General features: G+C 37.5%; 1 protein-coding gene across 3 annotated transcripts in view; it reads right to left on the reverse strand.

The window, feature by feature from the left end:
- Positions 1-1682: 1682 nt before the first annotated feature.
- Positions 1683-18909, reverse strand: part of LOC108973263 (patj homolog) — a 34771-nt gene continuing 17544 nt past the window's right edge. For all 3 annotated transcript variants that reach the window (XM_018940412.1, XM_018940402.1, XM_018940393.1), the window contains one exon: positions 1683-4149. The gene's annotated coding sequence lies outside the window, so the exon portion shown is untranslated. The remainder of the gene's footprint in view (positions 4150-18909) is intronic.

Consider the following 18909-nt stretch of genomic DNA (forward strand, 5'->3'; position numbering starts at 1 on the left):
GATAAATATGGCTTAAATAGTTCAAGACTTCTTGTCCGCACCAAGTATCCTCTGTGTAGCCAAAAAACATCCATTTGAAGGCGATCTAAAGTGAGCAGACGAAACATTCTTCCCCAGTGTTATGCGCTGGGTTTGGGAGCTGCCACGTAAAAAACACGACCAATGAAAAGAAGAAAACAGTCGCGGATAAGATATCCGCCTTTGGATGACGACCACTGAAAACGTATTAAGGATTGCGATTAAGGGCATGCATCTGGAATGTCCGGTCTCGTAATTGCGAAGGTGTCGCTAACCAGCTGGTTTATGTCCTCGTTAAGTCGTAAAGTCAATTTTATGTACACTTTTTCTTTTATTTTATTTAGATTTATGCAAGTATGCTGCAATGACTTTATAAGGTTACGTACACCATATGCTCGTGTTCATTTCTATGTCGTCCTTCTGAAATATATTACTTCCATTGCTTCCAATCAAAACCAATTAATTAAAGAACTAATCCACTACAGCGCTTTGCTTATTATAATGTCTATTAAACTTTTCAGTAGATTTTAGCATATTTTGTAACTTTCTGATTATCTTGCATTAAGGGAGAAATTAATGGAAAAACTGCGCGAATCGAACAATATGAGTGTAATTTGTTTACACATATTTTTGCATAATGTAATTAGCAATCAAGAAATGTTAACAAAAACATCTCTTAAATTTATTGTAAACAAATTTCGTTGCACTAATTTTCACAAAGTGAAATTTTCGAAATTGGAAATAACGACAACTCAATATGCATAATAATGTTTTCAGACTTAATTTTTCATTTTTGTTTACGGGCACGTGCCATAAACAATTTCAAATACTTTAAATTAATTTTACTAATGACGGCGAAAAACGCTTGCTTCTGCAATTTCAGCGCGTCAACAAGAACATTGTAATATGACAGCATTTTTGGCAGCAGCAAACTGAAAAATAAACAAAAAAAAAATAATAATGTACATGAGCATGCGTCTGCATAATTACAGGCACATTAGGGCGGCGCCTTTGCAAATTCGTAAACTGGTTATTAAAATTTATGTTAAAGAAATTGCTTCAGATGTATGTATGTATGTATGAGGGAAGGTTGAGGTCGTCGCTTGTGGTCTTTTGCGTTGAGTTTACAAGGGTTCAAATGAATATCGAATGGAGCTAGTCATAGAGAACTTGTAATTACTTAGAAACTGAAGCTGCAAGTTTAATAATAATGAATTTTGAAAATTAACGATTATTAAAAGTGATTTAAATTTCTGAAAAATACTTACAGCGACTATATATAGCAACCAATAACGAGATTTCTGGCAGCTTGAAACATTTTTTTTAGTGTTTACTTTTAAGAAGAAAACGGGCGGTTATACTTATAGTGCAATTCTCGTCATGATTCTGTGTGGCAACCATGTGCAGCGGTAATAATTAGCACAACTTCATATTGTGCTTTCTTTGAGTTATAACTCGCTAATATTCCGCTTGGTATGCCCAGCCTACGCACCCTAATGTGAACGCTATGCGCGTATGTTGCAGCCAATGCGCTCGTATGCACCGATGTACATCGCCAACGATAACTTAATTAACGAGAATTGTATTATTAAATTAAATCAACAACAACACAATTTAATTTTACCAATCACTATTTATTTGAATTAGTTCATTTATAGGCTAACTGTAAGCTAATTTGTATGTACGCGTGTTTGTATGTGTGAGCTGTCATGATGTGGAAATGTGAGCGTGTGTGAGTGTGTGAGCGCTGAAACGCATTTGAATTGCTTAATAAACCTTTTATACAAGTGTTGCTGTTTTCGCATTATTTAACTATTTTTTTTTATTTTTATTTTATAAATTAGTTTTCATTTAATAAACTTTAGACATTTTAAAATTAGTATCACTATTAAGCTTCTCTTGCAACTCAGTTGTTTTTCAGATAGATATTTTACGTTATCTTGCCACCATAATCGGTCTCCTTAACTTTTTTTTTTTTTAATTTTCGCTAGAGCTAACGTTATTTTCATGCGATGTCTTGAGAGTGAATTATTTTCATATGCTTCTAAGTAATAGGAGTTATTGGAGGAATGAATTAATTTAAGTTCGTGTATGATGCTCGCAAAGTGAATTAGCTATGTTCGCTTTTCATTTAAATTTTATTTTTAATTTTGTATTTTTTATTTTTGTGTTATTATTTTTATTACTTTTTTCGTGAAATGAGCTTTTCGACTTGACTTAATCTAAATCATCTCATGTTGGCTACATGTGATCTCATATGTACGCATTTAACAGTTAATCATAAGTTTCTTTGTTTGTGCCTTTCACACTTGATTTGTTTGTGCTCTCCATTCATGTATCTACGAGTAATTAGTTACTAAAGTATTACATTGGTTTCATGTAGTAATGCTTAAATTATGCTACGCATTTCCGCTTCAATTTCGCTTTTTCCTTGCTTCAAATGTGCAAATCATCGCAATTTCCTTATATTTTATTTCTATTTCCTTTTATATACACTCGTATATATATGTGTATATACAAACATATATACCTTGACTTTTTAATAATTCATGGCTTTTATATTACAATCGAATAGTTCTACTCAGTTGTTATCTACAAGGCAATGCAATTAGTTAGACTAAAATGTACATGTGTGTATGTGTGTATGTAGTGTTGTTAAACAATTTTCTAAAGTTTGTGAATGAAATTAGCTTCATATTCGGTATTCCTTGATGTTAAAAATAGCAATGCAAATAATTATAGTAAGTTTATAGAAGTCAACAACAACTATTTACAGTTATGTATAAGATAGATTATGTTTGGTCTGCAATCCTATGCTTTGATATGCATGCATGTGTATGTTGTAGGAGTGTTCGTCAATTAGCATTTCATAAATTATAACGGTCACTTGAAATTTCACTTTGACTTGACGATAATATTGCTCGGTAAAATAGTTTGGAAATACGAAGAAGAACTGTGCGCTGAAAATATGGGTTTGCAAATATAGCTGAGGAAGAGGAAAATGAATCACGGTAAATGTTTAAGATCGCCTGTATGAAGGTTTGAATTTGTCTCAGGATTTTTTGTAGCCTTATTGCCTTATTTAAAATCAATATAAATTATGTTTTTAAAAGTTTGTTCTGTGACAGTGATGTAGATGTAAACTAACCAAGAAGTGGGTAGGCTTGAAATTCAACTAATTTGTTATATTAAATTGGGTAATATATTAAGATATAAACCCATCATCTCTTCCTAGCATAAAGTTCAGTAACGTGAAATTAGACAATATTCGATAAGATAGCTCTAAGAACTTTTCTGTGAAAGATCTTGCGAAAATATGATTGGCTGAGACACATTGTGCCAATGGATGGGAAGTTTCCAGCTTTGAAAACATAAAATATGGTCTTAAAGGAATACGAAGACTTCCGAAAGCTTAAGTGCAAAAGGTGTTAGTGTCGCTTAGTGTTTCGAATGCAGTCCAACTGCCGATGAAAATATTGTAAATTCTACCACTTTATTTATAGTTTTAAATTCCTTCTAAATATATACATATATTTTAAAGAAACTTAATTAAGTAACAATTTTGCATATGTAAGGCGGTTAGGTTGAGAATTGAGAACAACATAGTGTTTTGAAAGGTTTGAAAATATAATATTTCAGGATTTTTTTCAAAATATATGAATAATTAAAAATGTTTAATTCCGGCGCAATGTTTTGATTAACTCATTAAGGCTGATATTTCGACAACTGATGTATGGCTTATGAACTCCTATCGCGAACTTACAGCATATTTATTCGAATTTTTCTTATTTCTGTTCGCTAACAACTAATTACTTAGCACTAATCCTTACAAATACGTACATACTAATTTTGTTAAGTAATTTCTTGGGCTAACAAAATATTTACAGCACTTCAGAGATTCGCGTCGTTCGACACCAGCAGCGGCAGCGGCAGTAGCAGCAACAACCCAAGTTGCCACCTCCAACCACATCCCATTGCACTGCAGCCGGCACACTGCCCCGGACCGCTTCATAGTCAGCAACGAATCCACTTGAATGTGAGATGCCTTCGTTCGTATAATCGCGATGTGAAGTGAACTCATCCGGGCGCTTGGTAGCGTCGTGACTTAAATTTGCGAAAATGCGATGAAATCTGCAAAACAAAAATAAACACACACGCATAAATAAGTGGCGGTAGCAAAGTGAAAACAGAAACAAAATTAAAATAAAAAAAACAAAAACCGATAAGAATACAAAGTTGCAATTGACTGGGAGGAAGCATAAAAGGTGGCAGTGAAGCTCGGATATGCGACTGCAAGCAGGCAGAGAGCGTTGAGGAGGGCGGGGAAGGGGATAAATGTATGAGGTGCGAGCTCTTGCAGGAGCCTACAGTTATTTTTTGTGACGCATCTGCATACTTACATACACATACACAAACAGTTAAGTTGGGCAAGGCTTAGCCTTACTTTTTCCCTTTTTTATCAGTTGGTAACAGCTGCGCACGTGTGTCTGTCTGCCTGTCTGTCTGTATTGGGATCACAAATGTATAAATTGGCCGGCAGCCAAATATCGTCATCGTGCAATTTAGGTTTTAGGTGTACGAGTGAATAAATCCAAAAGACATAAGCTGCATATTTGTATGAAGGCATTTAATGTTTTTTGCGATTTCAATTCAGCCAAAGTTTAAAGTACATAACTATTTATCTTAAACGGTCTCTAAGTAAACATTCATAAAGTTAAACGATACAAGTTTTTGACAAGACACAGTTTTTACTTTTGTGTTATGAAACACATTTCTTTAAAATAACACATTTTTTTGCTGACATTTTCGCATGAAGGAAGACTGACTCGAAGTGTGCCAAATAAAAAGCAGCAGTTGTGGAAAAAAAGAAAGCGGTGGGGTCAGAATTTTGGGCAAAAATTAATATTTGCTGATTACTGCCTGACCAGCAAGTTTTGATTAATAACATTTTGTACCTACATATGTATATATGAAAGCAAATTTCAAGGTTTCCAGTTGAGAAAGGGATTTTTTGATGACTAGATGGCTTGCTTGTCAAAATAAAAAATTTCATGCTCAACGAATTGTGTGCGTAAAAGGTTTGAGAACCGCTGAGCTGATTTACTTTCACCCGTCCGAAGTGCTACTATCGGGCAATGTATGTATCTTTTGGTCTAGAATTGCTCAAGACTTTTTCGCTCATTTATTCGCATATTATAATATTACTTCTCTGCCTTCCCCCGAGGCATGCAACTCATTATACGCTTAAAGTGAGACAACAAAACACAATGGCAATGCTGTGTCGGCGTAAGTCCCTTTCTCATATTATATTTTCCTTTTCCTTTAGCAACGAATTTCATTCCATTTTTCCTTAGTTGATTTTTTGTGCTCACTTTTATTTGCTTTTCATTTGATTTGCTTTTTTATGACCGTTAATGTGGTTCTTAATGCCAGCGCAAGGACACCATTTTCCCTCTGTTCGTTCACTGTTCAGTGTTCGGTGTCGCAGCTGCTTTTACGGCGCTTGACTATTTGGCGTTGAAAATGAATTTTTTATTTCCGAAACATACCCTCACACACACACGCACACACGACATATACTTGTATTTGTGAAGGAAGTAGAAGAGTAGACTAAAACAATACAACGTTTGTAGATAAAGCTGTGTAATAAGGCAGATGAAAGGAAGTCGTACGTGCAATTATGCACCGGCACATGGACTTACATACATATGTGTGTAAGAGTGTATGTGTGGATATACAAGATATGTATATAGCGTAACCACAGCCAACGCAAATATTTCATTTTCATACAAAACTATGTATGTATGAGTGTGTGGCAATGCTTTTTTGGCGAGGCGGTAGGTGTGGAAAATTACTGGCATATGTTGTTGGCCGAATGAAATTAAAATTTTAAATGGGCTACTCAAAAATAAAGTAAGCACAGAGTAATTTATGCAAAAAATATAACGCACCAGCGAAAGCCAAACAATTGCCTTCAAGGGAAATATGTTTGTGGACGCTCTCTAGGAAATTCAAAGTTTTACGCACAATAATAAGTGTATCCTTATCCCTTGTGATTTAGCATAGTCAAAGGGAAAATCATCAATCAATATAACTATTGGGTAGTCTAAAAAGTTTTTTCGTATTTTGTCAACGGATGCCATTGTAGTCATATACTATGCGAAACATGCCCCGTCGAAAAAGTCGTTGAAAGTATGAAAAAGATTGACCAGGATCGTTACATAAGCAGCCATGACATCGCTGAGGAACTCAATCATCCACTATGAGCTGCTCCAGCCTAGACGAACGATTGATTCTACATTTTGCTGTCAACAACTGTTGCGATTGAAGCAAGCAATCGAAAAAAACGGCCAGAACTGATCTTCCATCAGGCCAACGCTAGACCACACACATTTTTGATGACTCTGAAAAAACTGGGAGAACTTGGTTGGGAAGTTTTGATGCATCCATCATATAGCCCAGACTTTGCACCATCGGACTGTCATCTGTTTCGGCCAGTGAAGAACTCTCTTAATGGAGTAAAGTTGGCTTCAAAAGAAGCTTGTGAAAATTACTTGCTGCAGTTTTTTGAACATATTCCAGAAAAGTATAACACTGTTGGAATGATGTCTCTAGCGGAAAAATGGTCGACCGCAATGGTACATATTTAGTTTATTAAAGTTCATTAGAAATATAAAAAATTGAAGGTTGATTAGAAATACGAAAAGACTTTTTCGACTACCCAATATATTCCTTGTGGACACACATCTATCTATTATAAGCTGCTGCAGAATGTCCTAATATAAAGGATATCAAAAATTCGCTTCATCGACGGACATTCGCAGTAAAAACCAAGTTCCTGGCGTTAAGTGGCATTCTGTTGCACCTGTATAACAATTCAGTTAAGACAATTTTCGAAAATGTACAGTGAAATTTAAAAGATGTGCAGTCGAAAGACACAAGTCCGGAGAATAATAAATAACAAAAACTCTAATATTGGTCGAAGCTATAATACCCTTTACTGGTATACATAAAAAGATCTTGACTTTGATCGGTCAATTTGGAGCAGCTTCTTAAGGAGGGTTCCCCGAAAACTGAGGGACTAGATGTATAAACTAAATCGACTCATATCATCTGACTGGTCATTTATATATAAACTTTATTTTGTCTTGGAACTGTCCCTCTGGTTCGAAATAATATAAAAATGTCTAGATATTTGCTGGCAGGAATAAACGCTTGCCCGTATACTTTGAGAAAGAGCTTATTATCATTGTGGTCATTCCTGATTTCCTAGTGAGGTTTTATACTGTTATGCTTATGAGTAAAACCTTCGAATACATGCTAAAGCAAAAAACAAAGAAAAACCAGGCTCTACTTACATATGTATTTATGTTAAATACTATATTTTATATAGAAATATTTTCGAAAACTTATGGTTATGCAATTTAATGCGTTATTCAAATGTGTTTTCAAGACTTATTATTGCTGAGACACGCTGACTTGCACTCTTTGGAAACCGCAAACAAGCCAATTTCTCCTCTGTCCTTAACTTTTTCATCTGTGCACACAAACAAGGCAGAGCGAGAATGCAACCGGATATTAAAACCCATGCTAATGAAGGTCCCAGCTCCAGCAGCAGAGAAAGGGGAACAAATATTGCATGCGGCAAGGCAGAGATTGAAGTTGAATAACAGGATATGAAAATGAAACTGCCACACAGTCGCACTCATTCAACATTTCAACACAACAAGTTGCCCAGATGGTTGACAAAAAAAAAAAAAAGATTTGCCAGGCAAACAGAGAAAGTAAATTAATGTGCCAGCCGATTGCCGGCCATGGCGTGACTTAAACGCTCCACAAACTTTTGTCAAACATTTTCACTTTTTTGCCACTCAACTTTCGCCTTACTCAGCAATCTTTCTGGCGCTTGTTGAGTGTTGCGATATTATTTCGGCCACAATCTGGAACATTAATCGTCAATTCGCCATTTCCCAAATCGATTTTGTCCCTTTAATTCAATGCTTTAGGGGAAAATCGTTTTGCAAATTATTGTGAGCCATAAATTAGCCGCCGCCAAGAGAACTGAGTGAGAATTGATTTTAGTGCCGTATTATTTGGATTTTAATCAATTAGCTACTTTACTCTGCGGTCAATTAAATTCCAAGCACCTCAAAAGTGGTTGCCTAATCAGGTGATTATATCGGATGTCTAATTTATCAGCGGCTTCATTAATAGTTTAAATTCGCCAACAAACCCTTCAGCTAGGAATTTGCCAACCCTTATTGTTGCGCCAAATAATGCAAATGCTCGCGTCGAATTACAATTCAGCGTTTCGCTTACCCACTGGCAATCTCTTTAATTACACACTCAAGTGGTTAGAGAAGTATTTTCGGCATTCTTTCGTTCCACCATTTCACGGTTTTTGATGGTGCAATCGATAATATATGTATTTCATCAATCACATAAATTATTACATAAGTAAATATTTCAATGGTTGCGGTTGAACAGCAACTAAGGCTGACTATGCGAGTTTCCGTATTGAGGTTACGCTTTCCACTACTTAAATATTCAATACATAGTTTGTCGAATATATTTACTTTTTTTCTGAAGTGAATGTAACTAATTTATTAACCACTGCTATTTATGACAGATTGCTTCTGAATAACAAGAACACCATGAAACGCTTTAATATAGAAGCCTGACATCTGATTAAAGTCATTATTGAGCTTATTGAGACCTAGTGAAGTTCACGCAAGTGGGGAAAGTTTTCTCAGTGCCATTCATTTGGGAGTGGCCAGAAACGATTGTTTAATATATGGTTCAAGCAGCTTATGACTTCCGGACCAAATATCATTTGGGTAGCCAAAAAGCATCCATATGAAGGTGAGTTAAAGCGAAACATCCCTACTTAGAGGATTTGGGATCCTTCACGTAAACAACACTCCCAATAAAAAATAAGAAAACAGTCTCGGTTGAGAGATTCGCATTTTGATGAAGATCATTGAAATGTATGTGGCTCTGTAACCTAAAGTTAGTCAATATCAAAAGCTTTGTCAGGATCGGGAAGGACCTTTTCGAGCCGTTTGTTACCAAACAAGGTTTCAGACAAGGCGACTGCCTGTCGTGAAACTTTTTCAATCTACTACTGGAGAAAATTCGAGCTGCGGATCTGAATCGAGAAGGTACAATCTTTTATACGAATGTACAGCTGATGACGTACGCCGATGATATTGATATCATTGGCCTCAAGATCCGCGCCGTTAGAACTGCTTTCTCCAGACTGGATAAGGAAGCGAAGAAAATGGGACCGGTAGTGAAGGAGGGCAAGACGAAATATCTCCTGTCATCAAACAAACAGTCGTCGCACTCGTGATTTGGAACCCACATCCCTGTTGACAGTCATAACTTCGGAATAGTCTTAGATAATTTCGTCTGTTTCGGAGCCAACGTTGTCTATGCCAATAAAGGAGAAGTATGTGAGGACAAATTTTTTTTAGAAGGATCTCTAGCGCTTTCATAATGCTATTTTGAAGAAATCTAATCCCATTCCATTACTGTTAGAAAGTCCTCCTAACCCCAGGATGCTTAACATCTAATAATGCCTTCACAAACATGGATTAACTAAACGCGTTCCAGTCACCATTCACAATAGGCACAATGGGTACATAAATGATAATACTTAATAAAATACTCCGTTATATAGATCATATTAGTGTTCTTAAGATCTTACAAATAAAAGGGTCTGAATTTTATTAAATACCCATAGGTCCATCCTCTCCTTTCCGATTCATATGCCTAATAAGCATTTACATATTACACATCAATATGGTATATAACAGTAAATATGAAGTTATAAAGCGTAAATATTTGATGGCTAAAGTTTCAATTTAATTCCACTTAAACGATCTAACTTTGCTTATTACAAATCCAGGCTAATGCAAATGTGTTTGTAATCACTTCATTAATAATAGCCTGACACTTTGGAATACGCACACAGACTATCCTCGAATATGCCTATGTATGTAACGAACAAGTGTATAAGTGAGCACGAGCGTAAACTAATAAGGCCATTCTAATACTGAAACCAGATGCTTTTCGCCTTTTCACTGCCACCGACACCACAACTCAACGGCGAAACCAACAATAAGAGATGGTTAAGAGCAAGAGGGGAGTACAAACAACGAGAGGTTGCTGCTCTACAACGTTGAATATAATTAACAATTTATATACAGCGAATTGAGACAAAGGCATTCACAGAATAGAGTAGGGAATTAAATTTCCTTGCAATAATATCATAACAAGTGCTAATTACTAACCGAAGGCGCAAAACGGAGAACTCCGCGAGAGAGTGAGTAAACCCCGAGCACATTGCGAGGTTGTCACACCACACCGCAGCACAGCTTCGAAAGCGACAAATACTGCAAGTAAATCTGTCTTGAATGCGCATACATCTACATACGACAGATATTTAAAAGATTTATCAATTGTGTTGTCGTCTCCGGTTTTTCTTAACCAGTCATAAGTACATTTCAAACAGCGGAGCCCGCCTGATAAGCAAACTGTGCCACAAAGTATTGCTCTACTTTCGTTCGTGAGCCGAACGCCACATGCAGTAAGGGACTGGCTGCCAAGGACGCTTGAATGCTTGCCTCGGTGCGTGCAACATGTACCATATTAAAGAAAACTTTTTACAGACAAGCAAATAATATCTAAGAATAAATAAAAATAATAAAGAAATGCGGGAAAAGGCAAAGAAATATTGCTAGCTTAGTAAACTTGGCCGGCGCAAGGCAACGTGGCAGGACTCAAGGATGTTTGGCGCACAGTTGATGCATAATAATGCGCTGTTGGGGAATCTGTGTGTAGTGATGGCCTCAAAGTGCTTCACCCCTGTGAAAGTAAGTGCTTGCGGGGGTGATAGTGATGGAATCCTGCGATGATAAAAACGTGTACTGGGGATGTGGAGTAAGTCTCCGGTTGCTGTATGACTGGATATGGTTTCAACACCATATGAAGTTTGCTGAATGCCCTTGAATATTGCATTGGAACAAGTCGAATCAGATGCTCTAATTCTCTGACGTGTCATAAAATACATAACTGTACATAATGCTTCGGGCAGATTGAGAAAAGCTCACACGCATACACACCATGCTGTTATGAGCACTTACACATGCGTTGTTAATAGGTGTGTATGTGTATGTAATAATATAAATATTTATCTTGCTAATGTAGGAACCGCCGCTGCCGTCTGCAATATAACTGCCAATTCGTGGCTGCCGAGTTGAAAGATGGCAGATAGCGGACAGCTGCTTAGCCGATAACATGAAATGGATATAAAGTGAACATTTGCTGTTGATTGTGGCACCGCCACATGTTGAACAGAACGAACCCTTCATTGTGCCATTCAAATGTTGGCAGTTTCGTAATAACTCGCAATTAGCATCATAATTAAAATGTTTCTAAAGGACTTAAAGCATATAACAGTAAATTACAATATATACCATGTATGTAAAAATCACATGAGAAGAATGAAACATGCAATTTGAGGTAAAGCACCCTCATCAAGAAAGTTCAAAGCCTCACGTTGCTGCAAAATGTTTATAATTTCTGATAAAAATGATAATGTAGAATATTTTATTTCCAAGCTCTCCCAGCCACATAACTTGAAATCAGGGTTACTAAGGAGACGCTGTTTGAAACACTTGTTTAGTTCATAAAAACGCTAAACATTCCTGACGTACATCCTCTGGCACATAAACCGACTGCTGAGCAGCGGTCATAATCATTAAACTTTTTCGACCTTTTGAGTACCAAAGTGAAAACACACACCTCCCCACTTTTCCTGCCTCGTTCATGCTCCGCCTGCAGCCATTCTGCCCCACCGTGTTAGTACCGCTGCCCGCCGTGTACTTTCTTTATGAGCTACATTTTGTGAGTAAAAATCGTTGCTCATACGCACTGGTGTCCCAAAGCATCGCAGTAATGCTGTCAATCGCTGTAGAGCAGAGCCAAATTTATGCGCTCGAACATGCTTAGCGACAACGCTAAGAGAGAAAAAAATTGATTGCGCATATTTTATTGCACATTGGTGGGTGGTCATGCCACACACACACAGGTATACGCATGTAAGTTAGTAGGTATATAAATAATTCCACTTTACTTTAGTGCTGTCAGTGCCAAATACTTGCTATGCCGTCTGTTGCTTCTTACTTTCTCGTTTTCTTTTTGCATTTTTGGATTGCCGCAAAATTTCCTCTCTTCTTCTTAGCTATTGCCTCGCATACGCAAGTGAATAAATTATTCTTACGAAACACGCCAACTTCTCAGCTGTGTGTGCATGTGCATGTGTTGGTGATTTTAAGCAAATGCCCATTTTTCTACACGATTTTGTCGTGACACTGACCCCACTTGGCGCGCATTTTGTGCTTCTGTCGTGTATTGGATAATAGCACGCAAGCAATAAAAAGTTTATTCATATCTTCAATGACTTTGATTACTTCAAAGCCCATAAGAGTAACTAAATGTGAGAAGGGTTGCTCAAAGTCGTAGTAACCAAAATACATATAGGCTCTGCTTTATAAGTGTTTCGTGCCAGTTACTCATAAAACCTCAAATTTTGTTTTGTGTTTTCTTTCTTTTTTTGTATGTGATTTCAATTAGCATCGAGCTAAACTTCGTGACTCTCACATTGCCAGCTCTTCCCATTTGGTTCGACTGCATATGGTTTAGACATGAATATCTTTGTCTATTGTCTAAGCGATAAAATATAATTTCACTATCTCTTTCATGTAACGGTATAACAATATGGGAACGCTTATTATGATGGCTGTGAGTTGGCCATTGTTTATAACTTAAAATGTCTGACCGCAAGATAATTTATGTGGTTGAGTTTAATAAAGCGCCTGTTTATTTTCATAATGTTTTATATAAATATGCTTAACGTCGACAACTTATGTGGTAGATATTCACTTTTGGTTATTTTATGTATATGTAGTGATTCAGTACAAAAAATGAGTCAAGTCGGCTTACATTCTCACAATGTATATTCTTCTCCGACGTCATCGTTTATTCGAGAAAAGGTTAGATGAGTTACCAATTACATTATATGATTTTATAAAAAACTTCACTATCGATTCTACCGTGAGTTAATTTAAATTTAGCCCAAGATAGAAGAAGGGTTTGACCTCGCTTCTGCGGGTTAGTACCATTTACATGCAACCATCCCGAAGAACTCAAAATTCGCCTCTTAAGCGGATAAACGAATATACTAGTATATTGATGAGTTGCAGTAAAGCCGAACAATGGTTTATGATAATGCCTTGTTTTTTTAGGGTTCGTTCATACTTACGGCTTTCTACTTTTCATTACTTAATAAGCAACTCAGTTGCTCTTGAGTGAGATTTTAAATATGAACTTATGAACGAACGGTCATCTAATTGTCTCCCAAAATGTGATAAACTTTATTTTTATTCTTGAAAGTTAGTCCCAAAGTCTGTAAACTCGAATGAAACGCAATTACTGATTAAAATATCGAATAATAATTTTAAGCTTACGTGAAGAGTTAATTCCATAACAATAATGTCCCGAATATATAGTAAAATCTTGACAGAAGCGCAACAACTACAGGTATAAAAGTGTCCACACACTTAACTGCCATTGGAAATTTATTCTAACATTTAGTCTGATCATCTCTGAATACAACTGATAACAGGGTAATGAACAAAATTTTGACACTTTTCGGTACAGTCAAAGGATGTAACATTTTACCATGAATTACAAATACTTCTCTTTCATATCAACACTCAATTTCTGATAAAGTCATTGGTCATAAATTAACTGTAAAAACATTATACCAATTAATATTCACGAACAGAAGCGCAAAATTACAAACAATAACGGGACTCATGGTAGGATGTTTAATAAAATTGTTGTAACACGAGAAAGCATTCGTGAGTGCATAAGTTACGACTCTCCCACAATACTTCTGCAAACCCATTTTGCTCTCCGTTTTGTGTCGGCACCCCATTGTAAAACATCGAAAAGGTCAACACTAACCATTGGCATTTTAGTGTGTTGTACATTTAATAAAAGTCCTCGGAAAACAATGAACGGCAAAATGACAGCGACAAGCGGTGAATGAGTGACTGATGATTTAATCTACTTGTGTCTGTGCTATTAATCCGCACACTAGAGTCAATTGCACGAACTAAAATATGTATGTTTTTGGGTGGTAAAGCAGGTCATTCGCCTTCGAACAGTGGAACCCAGTTCGAACAGATTGGTATTAAAAAATCATTTTGGAAGATTGATTCTTTCGCTGGTTGGGTATAATTTTCGGTGAATCGTTCGAGCATTTCGACTTGTATTATGTTTTGCCCAAAACCCTGAATTGAAACGGGATTGCCTGCATGGAATTTAGACTTTACATATTCCCACGTGAAAAAGTCTAACGGTCTCATATCACACGATCTTGATGGCCAATCGACCGGCCAAAAACGTGAAATTATTTACTCACCGCAATGTTCTTTCAATTAGTCCATTGATTGAAGCGATGTGTGGAGAGCGGCGCAGTCTTGTTGAAACCAAATAACGCCGAGATCCGTAACTTCAATTTTAAGAATAAAATAGTCGGTTATCATGGCGCGATAACGGTCACCATTTACGGTTCCATTCTTACTTATAGGAGGGTATTATAGCTTCGATTCGACCTTCAATATTCAATTCAATCGAGTGGAGTGAAGCTCAATGTACTTTAAGAGGCGATTTAGACACGAAATTAATTATTTAATCGCCAGGGAAATCAGCACACCACAAACCGTTTTGTAGTCCATTTCATATGTTTTTGTAAGGATCATTATGCGGAACACACTGGAACCCCAATGAGACAATTGCGTTCTTCGAGAATGACAGGTGAATCGCAAGCAATACAAAAGGACAGTGCCGAAGGTGTACAAAACAAAACGGAATACATAAAAACAATAATAACTCCTCCCACTGCGCCGTGATGTGGTTTCTGCTTTGTCACCGACTCAGTTAGCCGAACATTGAGAAAGGTAACAATACACAATCACTGGACATAACACTACCATCAAAAATCAACAATATAGAGTACCACAATTCACACTCGCACAACAATAACAGCAAAAAAGCAGCCAACATGTAGAGCACAGCAAAATCGAAAGCAGCGCGAGGAATGAAATGAATTAGTTCAACGCCGTGCAGAACAGAAAGAAGAATAGCTGAATGGCTGAACAATAGATTACAGGTACTTCGAATGACACACCGCAGACATGACCAAGTGGACGAGCAAGCAGGATTCAAACATAAAATAGATAGGATGGATGAATGGATGAATGGCTGAGTGACAGAGTAGTGACGAGTGTTGTGTTGTAGAACGGAATTCAAAACGAATGATTTCTACGCCACAGAATAGTGCTATCTGATGATTAAACATTGGCAATCGGCTAAAAGCGATTTTGTGCCCTTCTGCGAAACAAGAAGGAATGCGGTAAATGGGTTACTCAATGCTCCAAAGGTATCGCAGAACTTGGAAAGACATGCAAAGAGGGCTGAGAAGTGCGCAAGCGAAGAACGCGAGCAATCTAAAAGAGCAAAGAGCACAAAATACTTGGGAGCACTGCAAATGTGCGCAATAAGCATGAACATGTCAAAAGCAAATGGTGAAAAGTGCTCCAAAACGATTTTAATTGCCATGAAATTATTTACTGAAGTGCTGCACCAAGTGTACTTGTGCATGTGGGTGTGTGCAAGTAATTTGCTTTATCAAACTGCGGCATTTGCCACTTGAAGTGCCAGTAGCACCACCAGTGTACAGGAAACATTATTAAAGTGGAAAGTGTATTGGTGGGCTTAAAAGGTTAGTCCTCCATACACGGCTTGCCACTCGATCCTTCTGTGGCAATTAACGGAACGCGATTGCGGTCAATAAATCACCACCTTGTATCCAAATGTTTGCACGAAAAATCGTAATTGAAAATGTCGAACAATTTAATGAGATTGGTGGGTGAGAAGAGGATGTCTCGGACATTCCTGGAAAGTTTGAATTAAAGAATACGTGCGTTTAATTTTAATTATTATTAATTTTTCAATTATTTAATTTAGGAGGGAGTATTTAATACGTATTTTAGGATAACATTAAGACATATTTTTCTAAAGTACAGCTGCTTCCAATTCGCGATATCAAGTGCAGCCAAGTCCTCCGCCTGATCTCTCCAGCGAAGTGGTGGTCCTCCTCTTCTTCTGATTAAACCGACGGTTACTGAATCGAAAATCTTCAAATTCCATCGACTGCGTTCTGTACTCGCTATTCAGGAAAACTTTTCTCTCGAACAATCCTAAGTCCGACTTATCAGATGATGTCATTGTCAATGCCTTCGGACCATATAGCAGGATGGGAAAGATGAGGGTTTTATAAAGTTTGATCTTTCTTCGTAGGGAGTGCACTAGAATTTTCAATTGCTTATTAAGTCCAAAGTATCGGGTGATTTTTTTGAGGTTAGGATTTTCATGCATTAGTATTTGACAGATCACGTGGGATATCAGACATGGTGTCAAAGAGAAAGATGCTCAGTATGCTTTGACATTTCATCATGAATAGACTTACTAACGAGCAACGCTTGCAAATCATTGAATTTTATTACCAAAATCAGTGTTCGGTTCGAAATGTGTTTTATCGACAAATTTTGTTCAGCGATGAGGCTCATTTCTGGTTGAATGGCTACGTAAATAAGCAAAATTGCCGCATTTGGGGTGAAGAGCAACCAGAAGCCGTTCAAGAACTGCCCATGCATCCCGAAAAATGCACTGTTTGGTGTGGTTTATACGCTGGTGGAATCATTGGACCGTATTTTTTCAAAGATGCCGTTGGACGCAACGTTACGGTGAATGGCGATCGCTATCGTTCGATGCTAACAAACTTTTTGTTGCCAAAAATGGAAGAACTGAACTTGGTTGACATGTGGTTTCAACAAGATGGCGCTACATGCCACACAGCTCGCGATTCTATGGCCATTTTGAGGGAAAACTTCGGAGAACAATTCATCTCAAGAAATGGACCCGTAAGTTGGCCACCAAGATCATGCGATTTAACGCCTTTAGACTATTTTTTGTGGGGCTACGTCAAGTCTAAAGTCTACAGAAATAAGCCAGCAACTATTCCAGCTTTGGAAGACAACATTTCCGAAGAAATTCGGGCTATTCCGGCCGAAATGCTCGAAAAAGTTGCCCAAAATTGGACTTTCCGAATGGACCACCTAAGACGCAGCCGCGGTCAACATTTAAATGAAATTATCTTCAAAAAGTAAATGTCATGAACCAATCTAACGTTTCAAATAAAGAACCGATGAGATTTTGCAAATTTTATGCGTTTTTTTTTTTAAAAAAGTTATCAAGCTCTTAAAAAATCACCCGATAGTACCTGTTGGCAAGAGTGATACTGCGTTGGATTTCAAGGCTGATATTGTTGTTGTTGCTGATGCTGGTTCCAAGATAGATGAATTTATCTACGACTTCAAAGTTATGACTGTCAACAGTGGCTCCCCCTGCGGGTAGGGGGGACTCCTCTGGGTTCGAGGGGAAACTGAATATACCCGTGGTAAGTGCCTGTCGTAAGAGGCGACTAAAATTAACATGCACTGTGTCTGATATTACATTTTTTGGTTTAAATGGTCTAAGTCAGAACAAGTGCTAGAACACTCAGCTTGAAATGATATTATAGATTTTATATTAATTCCTAATATAAAGGCATTTGTTGTTCAAGCGACAAATGGCACCAGCCATTGAGTTGGGATTATGAAAACTCAAACTGGAAGTAGCAAAAGTTACAAGGTCACACCAAAGACTTTAACCTGGTACCACGGGGAGCAGTTAGCTCTTGGAGATAACTCCAATCTGCTCATTGGATTTGGCCCTTTGTGGAGATTCGTGGTGGCTGTGGTTTAAACCTAATTGTAGGCAGGGCATTTGTCCAATGTGGAGACGCATTGCGGCCGGGTCCCAGATCGAGAGTATGACAGATTTTTTAGGTCGGCCGCGAACCCGATCAAGGCGGCTAGGGAGTCCCACCCTACCAATTGGAACCAAAGTATAGGTGCAGGTGCATGCACTCCACCACCACACTATTTCTATTTAGCTCTGTAGGCTTTGTTATTTTGTTCAGCAATATGTCGAAGAAGTCTCACGATACGAAGTCAACTTGTCAGAAACCTCGTATGGGCAATCGGGTTCGCCATCTCTATATGTTACTCTTTTACTGCCGTTCAGTAAGCTGGAAAAGTGTTCTATCCATAACTTCAGTATACTCCGAATATCAGCCAGTAAAGCGCGTCTTTCGATTCTACAATATTATGCTCCGGTCATGAAACCTTTTGTTAGTCGCTACATCTTTTCATAGAACTTTTGAGTATTACTCCTGTCGGCCAACTTCTCATATTTTCTTTCTTTTTTTGCGAGGTAGACTGTCTGCTTTCTCTCCTCAAGGTACCAGCCGTTCTTCCGATCTTTACAAAGGGGTTTGAAATTTGGCCTACAGTTACCTTTTACCGGGTTGCTGATGAGTGCTCGTAGAGAGTAAGTCAAGTCTAGTAGAAAGCCGTTCCGATTAGAATTAGGCGAAAAGTTGATCTAACAGCCATAGACCAACATAATCCTTATTTAGTGTGATTGGTGATGGTACCTTAAAGAATCTCAGGCAACATATTACTAACATGTGCCATATTCATGTTATGTGGTATTGACAAAGATAGATAAAAACTATTACTTTGGAATGTCAATGGCTTCGTTCAAGTAACAAGAGTATAAAGTATTCCATTGCACCCGAACTTATCTCTTCCTTACTTATTCATATTTCCTCTATAAATCTTAAAACCACGACTTTTTCCTTATTTCTGCGAA

Source organism: Bactrocera latifrons, unplaced genomic scaffold, assembly GCF_001853355.1.
Source record: "Bactrocera latifrons isolate USDA-ARS-PBARC rearing strain unplaced genomic scaffold, ASM185335v1 scaffold_11, whole genome shotgun sequence".
NCBI lineage: Eukaryota > Metazoa > Arthropoda > Insecta > Diptera > Tephritidae > Bactrocera > Bactrocera latifrons.